The following is a 15,967-nucleotide window of genomic DNA, read 5'->3' on the forward strand; positions in this document are numbered from 1 at the left end:
TTCCATGGAGCTGCTCTCCTGGCTTGCAAGGTGGCTGTCCTCATATTATGGATAATCTATTTTTTTTCTGCATTTCTTTTTAAACATAAAGTTATATATATAAAAAATATCAGATGCACTTTCAACTAATAACCTTTTTCAAAAATTTCACCAAATCATTTTTTATGACCCATGAGTTTCCCCACCCTACATATCTATTATCTAGAGCTCTGTTTACATCTTTTTTTTATTACAGAGCTCTAAATAATAGTCAATATTAGGTAGTATACATCTGATATTGAAAAAAGTTATACAAAAGTGAATATTCAAGAAAATAAAAAGCTAACACTGAGGGAATTTCAAGTATGTGGAGTTAAACAGGGGTTATAATAAATTACCTCCCTTTGATCTAAATTTCACCATGTTAGGACTCCACATCCTTGAAATATTTAACAAAAATACAAAAAACAGTATAATGAAAATTAAAAAATAATTTAATACCAAAAATCCAACACTATTCAAAAAAATATTAAGTACATTTTTTACTGAAATTTTCACCTAGGACCTTGGTGGCAGAGTGGTCCAAGTAGTTCTACTCAATCACTAGCCTGTCAACACTGAGGTTGTGAATTCAAACCCTGCATGTTGTATGGACATTTCATCAATCTTAATTGACCAAGACTGCTTGTTTTCTTGCCAAAAGTCTGTGGTTCTCTCAAGGCACTCCAGTTTCAGCCATTAATAACTGACTGCCAAGATATAGCCAATCGTGCTAAAAGTGGTGTTAAACACCAAAAATCAATCATCAATCTATTTTTAACAACTTAAATTCAGATAAAAATAACAAAAAGGTTAAAAAAATATATATCTAACAATTCGGAAACCCAAAAATTACATTGCAATAAAATAACATGTTTTTTGTTTTTTTTTGTTTTTTTTTCTTTTTAGATTCTCTATTCTTAACTTACTGAAGTTATTTGACTCATGGACCATTATTCATATACTGGTATCTAAAGTAGATCTTCAAGTAAAATTGGTCCATTTCACTTCATTTTCAAAGTAAGAATTAAATCTTGACAGATGGGAAAAAAAATGAATACGATATGAACTTTAATTTCATTATTACAAAACTTTATACCAAAAACTAGTTCAGTATCCATATAAGCTTATAAGCATAACAGAAAAAAATGTCAAGACAATAATGGACATGTGTAGAAATACCAGAATACAGCCATGGGTTTTAATGAAAAAAAGAATGAGAAATTTTCAAAATTGCAAATACAAGTTAAGCTAGAACTTCCAATACTGTTGAAAATAGAGAACCTTTACACATTTTTTTTTTGGTAAAAAATTAAACATTTCCTCAAACATACACAAAAATTGTGTGAAATACATTCTCTGCAGTTATACCACACAAACATTTTATGCAGCCACAGAAAAAAGTCCTCTGAAAAAGAAATAGTCGTTCTTAAATATATTTGTTAAAAAATTGAAACAATATTCAATGCAAAAGAATAATTAACTGGGGATCATAAGTATGATGCATATAACATTTCTTTTTCTTTGTTTAAAAGTGTTGGCATCAATTTAAAACTACCATTCTTTATCAGAAAAAAAGTATGAAAAACAAGTTGTTTTTTTGATGTTTGACATATTTGTTTTTCATTTGATTTATCATATATCAGGCAGTTGGTTTTCTTGTTTGAATTGTTTCACATTTTGTCATGTTAGGGCTTTTTATAGCTTACTCTACAGTATACTTTTTGCTCATTGATGAAGGCAGTACAGTGACCTTAGTTGTTTACATCCACATCATTTGGTCTCTGGTTGATAGTTGTCTCATTGGCACATGGCAATCATACCACATCACCTTATTTTTATATATGGTAATAATTTTAGAAAACCAAAAAGACAGTGGTGACAAGATTTCCTCATTACAATTTTTGACGTCCCTAATTTATCTTGATTTCTCCTTTGAGATTATATATACAATTACAAACATTAAAATGTTTGATCTACATCTGTGCATAATAAAAATCTAGGGTATTTATATACTCTTGGATGACTAGTTCATTAATCTCTCTATTAGTTCTTACCATAAAAGTCAGCTCCAATGGCCATTCTCAGCCTCAATCCTTACGGACAAGCTGTGATGCTAACATGAAATATAAAACGTTTAGTCATTAAAAATTGTGTAAAAGGATCATTGTTGGTAAAAGGTATGTATATTAAATAGAAATAGTCTATAAACTTGCAATAGATGTTGGGAACCTATGGATAAGATCGCTATCCAGCAACCCAGCAAACTTTAACATAATTTTATCAGATTAAAGGAGCAGGGGCAATAATCCCCTTATTTGGCCCAAATATTACTGCAAATTTAAAAGTTATCATACATATCCTTAAATTTGTCCTAACTAGACTAAGGTACAAGGTTTTCAAAAAATAAAAAAAAAATTCACATTAAACGAGCTTCCATGGCAACAAATCATGACGAAATTTGTATATTTTATAAAATTTCTTGAATTTCCTTGTTTTTCATCAAATTCGAAGTATATTTAAGATTGGCAAAGTATGTGCGCACCCAAGAAACAACTTTATATTTGGTGAGATTATTTCAATAGTTCTAATAAAGCTTCTTTTAAATTATTTTGTTTCTTGGCTGCGCACGATGTTTCCGTAATGGAAATAACGATGGAAAATTGCACAAATTCTACATTTTTCATCTTTTTCATGAAAACGGTACATATTATGACGTAACTGTGACATCATCATATAAACAATCATGTTTTTCATTTATATTTCTTCACTCTATGCATTTCCAAACATTATGTGCCAATTTGAAATAGTTGTCATTTTATTTTCTTGGGCCAAAACCAGGCCTTAATGCCCCTACTCCTTTACTGATATAATGGTACGGATAAATGAAAGAGTAGACTTATGACCAATTTCTTATAAGACTTCAAGCCTAAGAGCCAATTTCCAAAGAAATTTATTAAAACTTTTTTTTAAACAGGAATAACATACTGGTACCTACCTACATGTTAGCTGTATAAGACCACCAAGTCTTATTCCCACACCATGAAAATATGTCACAGAAATAACCTAAAAAGAAATTAAAATTGACATTACATATTTTACAAATCCATTTTTCTGGCAACAATTGAACCTCACATTTTCTATATATTGTACACAGTAGTATTACCTTCACACCAGTTTGTAAAATGAATATAAAAGATGGAAGACAAAAAATAAGTCAAAGTTTTATGATTTGAATTTCAACTGCACAAAAATCATCTGCATATTTTACAGAGTTATCTCCGATTGAATTAACAAATGTTGCTGTTAAATGTACTAGTATCCCCTTGAAATTTAATTTCTATTTCTGGACTTACTTTTGCTTTCTTGTTCATGTACTTGGCAACTTTAAATATTAAACTGATAAAATAATTTTGTCAATGGTGTTGTCTTACTATTCACTTTTTATGAAATATTTCTACAGAATGTATACAAAATGTTTGGCTTAATTAAACTTGCCTTATTTTTTTCGTGGTAAAGCCTCAGACTTTGTTGAAGATTCAATTGACCATCTTCCTTGGAGCTGCTATCCTGGCTGCTTTGAAATGTTTTTCATCACAAATTTGTATGCTAATCAGTTCACTGAATCCATTTATCCAATTAATGAAATGTTCTTTCCATTGTATCCAATCAAATATACAATTTTCACAAGATTGTTCCAAAGCATCTCACAACATATTCTTTTTCTATTCATGGCTACTGGAGTAATTCTCGATGTAAAATACAAGTAATTTATAAAATTAATACATAAAAAACTGTAAAAATACCGGATGTGCCTTTAAACAGGTAACTTGTATTTTGAAAATTTACCAAATGTTTTTGGTACCCCACAATTTCTTCTTCCCATTAAAAGTATTATTTAGAACTATGTTTATATTTTTTTTTTTATTTACAGAGCTCTAAATAATAGCTTTTATATTTGTTAGCAGACATCTGATATGTAAATACTTAAACAAATGTATTAAAAAAGGACAGTACAATGAAAACAATGTAATAAAAAATTACAGTATAGTGATTGACTAACACCATTTTTTTAAATATTTTGAAGCATAGTTTAATAGAATACCTTCTTTTAAGGTTTACTCATCATTCACATAGTAGTCATGTATATTCCAAAAAATGATCAAAGCCTCAAATAGCTGAGTTGTGCAAATTTTTCCTAAACAATAGAGAATGGTCTTTAATGAAATTTAAATATATGGAAATATAAAATGTAAAAATGGGGGCTGATGCTCAACCTCAATCAATTTGCAAACTCTCTGAAGTTCCAAAGATATGAGTAAAAAACAAAAATTGGTACCATCATTTTAGTTGAAAAAGAGTTTCCAAGAAAAATGGGGAAAAAATTATCGAAAAATTCCATAGTACCTAGTGCACAACTTAAATATTTGTGAAATCATTGTGTGAAGTTTCAAAGATCTAGATTTAAAACTGCAGGAGTTCATTACACAAAATTGTTGCCGTCTTTGTGAATTTTGGTAAAAATTTTCACAAATTTTGGAAAAATGGGGGAAAATTCCTCAAGCAATTCCATACTAGCAGGTACACAACTTCAACATGTGTGCAATCTTTCTGTGAAGTTTGGTGGTACAAAAAACCCTGAAATAAAAACACACAAAAATGATGCAAAATGGTACTACCAGTATGTAGTATGAAATCTTTAAATTTAGCAAGAAAAATTGTAAACCCAAAGAAATGATAAAAATACTGATTCTTTATAATAAAAAATAGTTGTAAAAATTCAAATAACATGTGATACATGTACTTTAATAATTTTGTTTTTGAAACTATAATACTTGAAGAAAAATAGTTCCAAAATATCAAATTCAAAAAGTAATGTGTAATGGAAAAGAAAGAAAATCACTGATATCTTGACATTAATAGAGATGGACTGACATGATGTAACTCTCGGTTAACCACTGGTTCCTTTACTGGATAACAGTCGAAAGAGAACCAGCTGCAGTCAATATACAGACTTACAGGAAACAGCTCTTTTTGGCTATTGGGAAAGGAAACAAAACCAAAGTAAAAACTAAAAATAGGTTTTCTTTAACATCATTAAATGATAAAAAAAAGCTATTATTGAAACCCCCATAGTCTGGAACAAGGTCCGATTTTAATTTAAACTGCTTGGTTAATACAATTGATTGTATGCAATTCTTGAAAATTGTTGGGAGTCTTGGATAGGATCCCTGTTTAATGAAAGCAATTCAAGGACTACTATATATGAACTAATGGGAAACTACTTTGAACTAATGAGGTTAAATTAGGATCCCCATGAAAAGTAAAGCACTCAGATTCATGTTGGATTGACCAAGAAACATTTTTTGAAATATAGTTTCAAAAAGGATCAAAGTCCAAAGTTTACAAATCTTGTCTACAAATCATGATGAGCAATTGTTAAATGTGATGAAAAAGTCAAATTAAAACAAGTTGTCAATTAATTATGTTCCAATAATTTTAAACGAAATAGTTACTATAAATTTTTAAATAGAATAAAATTACAAAGATTTTAGTAAAATCTGATGCCAGATGGACAAAGACATAAAAAAAATAGCCTGTTCCCAAAAATCGTTTTTAGAAAATTGAATTTGATAATAATATCAAAATTGAAGCAAGTTATCTCCCTTACTACATAGTACTGGTTTACAGCTGTGTAAAGAAATAAATAAAAAAAATTGCAACATTTGTATCTTGATGATGAAATTTGATTACAAGTATGTTGTTAGAAAAAAGAGAATAATGTGGATTCATTATTATTCCCGGGTTACTAATTTTTTGTGGATTCAGGTGAACCACAAATTTAAGTTTTTGACAAAATAAATTTCTAAAGGCTGTGAATTGAGATTTGGTCAAAATCATGAATTCAGCTAATTAAAATAATCATCCTATGCATGAATGAAAGCCTAGTGTTTGAGGTGAAGGTTAAAAATTAACCCAAAGTTGACATATTTGAAGCAAAAAGATACTACTACTGCATGATATCAGGATTGATAACTTGAAATAACACTGGGAGATGATGATAGTTTCAGATGACCCAGAATGAAAGTTTGTTTGGACATTTGAAATCATTAATATAATATATATTTATATTCTTCCATTTTGGTCAAAACATTGAGTGATAATATGTAAATAAGAGAAACACATTGGACTGTAATTGAATGTTACTTTTACTTCATGATTACCTTGTTAGCAATCAGTGCTTTGAAAAAGCAATTACCCAGAAACAAATTTTAAGAATCTTAAGTAAATATAACTTTTTTGATAATTTTTCACTTTACTTGAATTTAATTTAGTATACGAAAATATGTTTTCTCTTTTTTTTCACTTCCAATGCTTCATAATATGTCAAATACATTTTAGATTTGAATTTAAAATATTTGCTATAAACATAATTTTGAAAATGAGTGAAAGAATGACTATTGTACAGATTCAAACTTCAAAGCAGATGTATACTCTAACATTGCTTTTTTTTAATCTTAATGACTATAAAAATATCAAATGTTTCATTTCAGAATTACATATAAAGAATCCTTTGAATGATACACACCATACACAGAATACCGAAAAACCATAGAACCATCCAAAGAACAAATGAAACAAACAGAAGATACAACCAGACCCTACTGCAAGCTTTGACACCAAAAGGAATTACTGCAGTAACTATGTTACATGTTAGTAAAGACGCAGCGCTCAAAGCACAATGTATTTCTGAAATGATAATTTGATATTTGCTTAGTCTACAAAAAAAAACTTTCAAGATAAAAGATAAATGTTCTGCTGCAAAACTTTGAATGCACTTAACCATGAATTTAAATTATTGTCAAATACTATGTAATTTAACAATCTGACAATCAAGATGTATTGAAAATAGAAAATTCTGAAGAAAATTGTTTCATTAAAAATCCGAAATTTTAATTTTAATGATACTTTTTTTTACTGTAGTACAACAAACAAAACTGTATATCCTGAAAACCCCATTTTCACCTTAAAAAAGCACTGATAGAGCTAACAAGACTATGTTCAAAACTGTTTTAAAAATATCTGTCGATCATGATGGGATCAAATGAGAGTCGGTTGTGGAGTAAATATAGAGAAATGTATTACAACCTGATAAACCACATCCAAAGTCACTGTAACTTTCACCATCTCTGCATAAATCACTTTTGATAATAAATTAACAAATTAAATAAGTGGGCATTCCGCCCTGGGTTAATCTTCAACCTCCATTTTTGCTTCCAAGTTTTTTGCAAATCCCCTGACAAGAATGTACTATGTAGGAACTACTACTTGTATATATATTCAAACATATATTCATCTTGATATTTTTTTAATTATCAGAATAATGGTAAAAAATATTTTTGAAGAGAACTGTTAATTTATAACGTGTTATACATAAAAAAGAACTCCTTTTAATAGGCGCTTATGTCCTTGCCAATCATGTATCAAATGATCATTTGGCTACTGTTGTAATTAATAAATAAAATGAAAACTTTTACAATTAAAAAATGCTCATCATAATATTTCAGAAACATCATTAAAAATTTTGATGGTGAATATATATCATAATCATAAATTGAAGACTTTTTCATATAATAATAACTAATTCAGAAATTAATGTGTGCATTTTCAAATCATCAAAAGTTGATAGACATTAAAATTACTGGATTAAAATTTTGATCTAAATATATATTTGAATAGAATTATGAAATTCAATTAATCTGAACCCGGTCATATCTTTTCCAACTACTAAATACTTCACATAAATATCTAAAGTTACAAGCAGAAACTTTAAACCATAAAATATTGTCAAAATGTTTTCTGAGAATATTTGGCCATTGATTATTTTAAAACTTTCAATTTTAATCAACAATGTAGACTATTTGCTGTAATTCAAAATCAATTTGTGCATGTTAGATATACATGAATGACTGATCTGGGATTGGTGTAGGGATCTTGTAGAGCAATTGGCTAAATTAGTTGAATACTGCTTCAGACTGGTATCAGAATTTAAATGAGTTACCTCCCCTTCATTGGGTTTTTTTTTCTTTAACATCGTTGCAAGATACCAGTGTTTTCATGCAGTAAGACTGAGTAGTCATTAGTCCTTTTTTTTTAACTTGACTAATATGACAGTTACAAAAAATAAACAATACTTTCTGTAAAAAAAGGTCCATCAACTAAATTTTGGGAAAGTTTAAATGTAAAAATTCATTTAGGCAAACTTTTCTAATAACACTTGAAAAATAGAAATTTATCATTTGTCAACTATAATTTATCCTTTGAATTGAAAAATATATTTGAAAATTATGCAACATCTTTATTGTTTCACAAAGGTATTAACATTTGAAATTGAAGAAATTCTTAAGGCAATGAATGAAAAAAAGCATTTAACTTGGTCAATTTGTAAATTTGTTAACATATCAAATACTTACCCTTCTGCAGCACCTGATATCATCCCTCGTCTTTGGATGGGTTTGTGCTCCGTGTGTGAGATCATCCCTGGTCTTTGGATGGGTTTGTGCTCCGTGTCTGAGATCATCCCTTGTCTTTGGTTGGGTTTGTGCTCCGTGCCTGAGATCATCCCTAGTCTTTGGTTGGGTTTGTGCTCTGTGCCTGAGATCATCCCTTGTCTTTGGTTGGGTTTGTGCTCCGTGCCTGAGATCATCCCTGGTCTTTGATTGGGTTTGTGCTCCGTGCCTGAGATCATCCCTGGTCTTTGGTTGTGTTGGTGTTGGACCAGTTTTAGTTTTCAGAGTAGTGTTTTGTAGACTTTTGTCTGTCATTTCTTTTGACTATTGGCTTGTCTGTCATTCTTCACCCCCATGGCTTTAGATTGCCCCATGTCCAACATGGTTATTTTTTAATTATCTTGATAATTTCAACCAGCCTTATAATACATGTAATGGTGTTTGATATCGTACCATAGTCTTTGTAGTATTTATAAAATCTTTAGAATGGTGTTGATACTTTGTATAGGTATTTAAGTTTATTTCTTCTGTGTTTTATCTCATTGACATTAATACCACATGATATTTCTTCAAGACAAGTATTTACACACATATGACATATAAAGACATTCATAAATAATACAATACCCTATACCTATACATCTCTGTAAGAACTCTGTAATGGAAACAAACAATAAAGATAAGTGATTTATTTGAGAAAATTCTTGTCACTTCAATCAAAGCAGGCTCTCTACCAAGCTTAAGAGTAGATTTACCTTGTTACCATCGTATGGACTAGTAAATATCTGTGCTGTTATATCTGTAACAAAAATAAATTTATAAATTAGTAGTGGGTTGGAGAACGTTGGTGTCACTTCCATCAAACAGGCCCTTTAACAAGTTCAGAGTAGAGTGATCTTGTTACTATTGTATAGAGTTACGGAAACTATATGCCACTCTTCCTGGTCTGCTACAACGGAGCTTTATTCAAGGTCTATGACTGAAACATCCTCTGGTCGGCATCTGTAACAAAAATAAAATTCATAAATCAGTAGTGTGTCGGAGAACGTTGGTGTCACTTTCATCAAACAGGCCCTTTAACAAGCTCAGAGTAGAGTGATCTTGTTACTATTGTATAGAGTTACGGAAACTATATGCCACTCTTCCTGGTCTGCTACAACGGAGCCATATTCAAGGTCTATAACTGAAACATCCTCTTCGCTGCATCTGCAAAAATCAAAATTATAAATTAAACATCTGTGGGTGAACTCTGAAATGAAATATATATATAAACAACATTACACATGAAAATATATAAAATAAAATGGATCAACCAACCTTATTTTTTATTCTTTGAAGAAATTTTTAAACCTTTAAAAAATCTTAACATATTAAAAAAATTATTAGTTTTTTACTTAACTTTTCCATGAAACTTTCAAGCGATATGACAGCTGTCAAAAAAAATAAAATATAAGGTTTATACTTTTCAAAGAAAGTTTCTCTCAAACTGGTCAAAAGTGGAAGCATAAAAATTTGAGTTTTACCTGTGAGCCAAATCAGTTGGCAACCTGAACTGTTTCTCATTGGTGGCTTCTGTGTTTAATCTTTTTATTTTGTGTTCCTCATGGTGGCCCCTGTGTTTCATTTGTTTATTTTGTGTTCCTCATGGTGGCTCCCGTGTTTCATTTTTTTACTTTGTGTTCCTAATTGTGGCTCCCATGTTTCATTCTTTATTTTGTGTTCCTCATGGTGGCTCCCGTGTTTCATTTTTTTACGTTGTGTTCCTCATGGTGGCTCCCATGTTTCATTTCTTTATTTTATTCCTCATGGTGGCTCCAGTGTTTCATTTTTTTATTTTGACATTCTTTTCTTTTTAATATCTGACCATATTGAGCATATGTGCAACCATCTACTACTATGGGTCAATTTAAATGTTGCATACATACAGACCAAAATCAGGTTGAATTATTGTCTTTGAAAACACTAATATATCCGCAATGTTTTTGAGACAATTTTTACAAATTTAACCAAACTAGCTGCTGATAGCAAATTATTACTTCATTACTCCTCTATAATTACTGTTTATAAAAAAAATACTGTTATTTTTTGTCTCAATCATAGCGTATGCTCCTTTTAAAGATAAGGATTCTAAATGTATCTTTTCAAACTTTTAAAAAAGCGAGTGGAAGCTAGCTAAAATACACAATATAATTAAGTAATTTTTGTAAAAATTCTCAAAGAAAAAAGGTATCGGTCCTAAGTGTGTCTAACATATCAACCTCAAGCTTAGCTTTACAAATTTTTCGGATTCTTTAATGTATGTTTAGGAACAGTGACCATCTCCTTGTGAAAAAAGTATAATCTAGTGCACAAACCCTAAGCCTTGCTATCAATAGTAAAAAATGGTGAAAACTTTATAAAATATTGAAATAAAATACCCTTAACACTTAGAATAGGTTAAGTTGTGTTTTGATCAAACTCATTTATACTCTGAAGAAACTAAAGAAAAGTCTACAGTCAAATCAATCAGGTATTTAGCAGTTATAATTCACTGAACATTTCAATGCAACTAACGAACATATGGTTTTGTTGCGAGTCCTCGCTTAAGTGTCATTCAACTTCAATAAATGGTCTGTTTGTTGGAAGTCTTTGTGTATCAGTCAATGTGCAGTGTTAGTGAATTAGTCTCGTCAGAGTAAAAATGAGTAAAAATCGTTTAATGAAAGTTTTTCTTTTTTTCTTATTTGGATTTTATAATTGTTTTTTTTATGATGTGGGATACACATTTGACATGTTAGTGTGCTCATGTGGATCTCCATGCTGTGATGTTTTGTTAGAATAATGGCATCCTACATCATAACCTTATTTTTGTGGAAAATGAAAGAAAAAAAATAATCTTTTGTTGATGAAAGCATGACAAAGGGTAATGTTATATTGTCAATTTCTATATTTCTTTATCTTAGTTATCAATTATGAATATCAAAGACATTAACATAAGGAACATTTGAGAAAAGATGTATAGTTTCTTGTGAAAATAAAATTTTGTTTCAATCAAAAACCCAGAATTAGAAAAAGAATATTTGTGAAATAACTCACTTGAATAAATTTTTATCAAGTATTGAGATACAATTGATAAAATAAGTAAAAATAAAAATAAAAATTCATTTCCCTGATATACCTTAAAGTGGTGGAGAATATTTTATAATAGATATGTTTGACACAACTTAGTAAAAATTAGATTAAAAATTTATAAAAGGCAATTATAATAATTGCTTAACTGTAAGAAAAGCATGTTTTCTATGTCAATAACAAATTGAGATAAAAGTTTACTAGTCAGAATGAAATGATAATCTTAATGTTTATCACAGATATAAGTAGCCACAGAGTTTTCCAAATTTCAATCCATGTGGTCAAAGTTATCTCCCATTGATTAATAGTAAAATTCATCATTCACTTGTAAAATTTGTGAAAATTACCAGAGCAACTGAAATCATCTTAAAGGCCAATGAGAAAGTGTTAAATAAAATATAAAGTGTGACATTTTTTTCTTGGGAGTTAACTCATGGATTTTTAAACATTTTTGTTGTTCAATAGTTGCATTTGGTATTTTTTAAAATGAACATAAATTAGATAATTTAAAGTTTGAAGCCATTAAAAAACAACTTTCTGCATGAAATTTTGTATAGTTTAGTTTATTAAGGCATTGCACAAGATCTCATATCAACAGGTCAAAAACTTTGAGCTTGTTTTCAGTAAATGCAAGAATTCTTTACTAAGGGTGAGCTTTGAGATATAAAAAAAACTTGTTTAACTCTGCCACATGCTCATGTGCCTGTCAGAATTTGGTGTTCATATATTAGTTTCTGTTCATTTTATTCACAACTCTTTTAGACTTGAAACAATTTACAACTTCACTTATTGTAGAAACATCAGTCTATAGTTGGACCTCTAGATGTCTTTGGTTATTTTTTTTCATTGGGTTGCTGCCTCATTATTGAAAACCCTGCATAATGAGGATCTAAGACAAAAATTATAGTATCCTGACACATTTATAACCAACAAAACAATACTAACCAAGTATAATTATAGATGAGGTTCTTACCATACTCTTTAGTAACTATAGAGATGGCTGTCATACTGTACACATTGCTTTCTCTTCAAGGTCATTGAATACTGTTCTGCTTTCTGCTCATTTTTTGGGTCCTCTGAAATATCAGTTTTGTAAAAAATATTTGAAAGGATGGAAACTTAAAACTATATAATTAATAGTTCTTTTAAAATGTTTATTCAATCAAAGATAGGCAAAAGTCATGTGTTTTCTTTAGTACATCTCTTTTAGTCAATGTCATATTTTATCTAATTTCTAATATATTTATCTCAACAAGAATACAAATATCCAACCAAATATTAATATTATCCTATAAAATTTACCTGTAAAGCAATTCTTTGCATATAAATATCATTAAGTTTGATTAAGGTTATTGTTCCCTGATCTATGGCTGTTTATATCCTATGTTTATATCATCATCCAGACATTTTCATAAGTGGGGCCCACAGACTGCCTAAGAGGGGGCCCGCTCCAGTCATGCGTCAGTGATTCCCTAAATAATCAACCAATTTTTTCCCAAGAACGGGGGGGGGGGGGGGGGGGGGGGGGGGGGCACGGGCCCCTCCCCCCCTTAATCCGCTTCTGGCAATGCATGATGGAATACATCATCTTTACTATTTATCAAGAATGCATCTTTATACAGACATACAACTTTTCACAGCAACTTATGTTAAGGATAAATAAACAAAGATTTAACACATTTTTTAGGTTATTTCAAATAGACAGAAAAAATATTAGTCATTCCTTATAATTTAATTCTAAATTCCATTTTTAAGGAGTAAATTTTGAAAAAAAAACGTTGATGACGTCACGGTCACATGACAAAATTATGTCTATGAGCTGATAGACAAAAAAAACACTTTCAGCCAATCAGAAAATGTAACGCGTCTTCTGATTGGCTGACGTTGTTTTGTTTATCAGCTCATAGACATAATTCTGTCATGTGACCGTGACATCATCAACGTTTTTTCATGGTTTACTCCGGTTGAAAATGGAATTTAGAATTAAATTATAAGAAATGACTGTAATATTTTTTCTGTCTATTCGAAATAACATAAAAAATGTGGTGCACACTTTAAAATAACCCGCTACGCGGGTTATTCAGTGTGCACCACATTTTTGATGTTATTTCTTCATAGACAGAAAAAATATTACAGTGAATACAGTCATTCCTTAAATAAATTATAGGGCAATAACTCTAATAAGAGGTGTTGTCTTACGATTTTGCAATTATGACTTATTTGTAGATCTTGTTGATAATTTTCGCTGTATAAAATATCTCTCTATCTATTATAATCTTCAAGAATAAAGGAAAAAATAAAAAAAATGGTAAAATTTATCATTTAAGGGCAATAACTTGTATAAGAAGTCATCAGACAGTTTTGATGTAACAAACAATAGGTAGATCTCATCATTCTGATCATTTCTGTCCTTTCAGATATTCTCTATTTATCGAGGTTTTCAAGATAATAGACAAAACTTACATTTTACCCATATGTTCAATTTTTTAGCAATGTCTGCCATGTTGGATGACAGGCGGGTCATCAGACACATTTTTTAAATTAGATATCCTAATGATGATTGTGGCTAAGTTTAGTCAAATTTGGTCAAGTAGTTTCAGAGGAGAAAATTTTTGTATAAGTTAATTACTGACGGACACCAAGTGATGAGGAAAATACACTTAGCGTTTGGGCCAGGTGAGCTAAAAACAGAGTTTGAATAAGTTTTTAAAAAAAATTATTGACTATACCTGCATACACTGCATGGTCTATCACTAGGAAAATCAATATAATGGAGTTGTTATACTGTCTGCATTCCTAAATGCATCTGAATACCAATTTAGATGGCTGTAAGTTCTGAAAAACTGAAATGAAACATTTAATACTAAAACAAGTCAATGAAAAATGTAATATAGGTTCATAATAGATGAAGAAGGTGTTCCATGGACACATATGCCCTTGCTTGTAAATATAAGGCAAATTCTGCAATTTTTCAATTAACAAAGGGACACAACTCAAGAACGACAAAAGTGATGCCACCAAGATTCAAACTTGATCTGTGTTTGGTGGTAATAAGCATTATGTATAAGTTTCAGAACATTTGGTTGAGGCAAACTGAAGTATAGTGCAGAAACCACAAATTAAGCAATTTTTCCATTTATAAAGGGACATAACTCGTGAACAGTGAAAGTGACACCACCCAAATTCAAATTGATCTGAGTTTGGTGGTAAATAATCATTGTGTGTAAGTTTCATAGCATAAGGTTGATGGCAGAATCTGCAAATTTGCCAATTTTTCCAAAAAATAAAGGGACATAACATAACATAAGGCAAACTTAAGTAAGAGAACTGAATCTAATTTCGGAATGTAAGGATGGACAAGGGTAAAACTCAATGCCCCCTTTGTCGCAGCACAAAAATCTACTTACTGAGGGAAAGATGTCAATCTCACCTCAATATATTTCAATATTCATCTAATTGAATAACCTGGCAATACAAGGTGTTCGACATAAACCCATCTGGTAGGTCGTGCCAAACTAGTTAAAAAACTGAATCAAATTCAATTTTTGAAACTGTTTAGTTCTTAGACAAATACATGAATGTAACCTCCATCTAGTTGAATAACCTGGCAATACAAGGTGTTCGACATAAACCCATCTGGTAGGTCGTGCCAAACTAGTTAAAAAACTGAATCAAATTCAATTTTTGAAACTGTTTAGTCCCTTAGACAAATACATGAATGTAACCTCCATTCCTCAATATATTGTAGAGATTACTTAGATGTTATTCCATATCAAAATTACATGGTTAAAGGTTTATTACTGCTACTTTTGTAAAACTTATAGACACCTAGACATCATTTTGTTTCACATCCAACCTAATTATGTATGAAAAATTTGAAAAATCATTCAATTCTTCAAAAGTTATTTTCAGAATTAAAAGTTTTAATCCAAAACAAAACCACTTCAATTAAAGTAAACTATTATTACTAAATAATACCTTAAATTCCTCATAAACCTTTAAACATATTTCATTTTCCCAAAATCTTCTAAGAAAAAAATGCAAGTCTTTGTCCAAGTAAAGATCAAACTAATTTGGAGCCAAATTCTAACCTGTCTGTTTGAAATCACATGATCATACAGGTAATAAAATCTTTTCACTCAAATCTACTCACTTCACACTTGAGTAACTGGCTGTGTAGAAATATTTTAACCTGAGGAAAGTATTTCCCCTTTTATGTAACTGAATTTTATTCAGATAATAAAGCATTCTCCTAAAGGGAAAAGTTTTAATCTAAGAACAATAAACCTTAAAACATGAGGCTCCAAGAACCTGCATTACTCTTGTAAACT

The sequence above is a fragment of the Mytilus californianus genome, unplaced genomic scaffold, assembly GCF_021869535.1.
Source record: "Mytilus californianus isolate M0D057914Y unplaced genomic scaffold, xbMytCali1.0.p SCAF_5, whole genome shotgun sequence".
Classification (NCBI taxonomy): domain Eukaryota; kingdom Metazoa; phylum Mollusca; class Bivalvia; order Mytilida; family Mytilidae; genus Mytilus; species Mytilus californianus.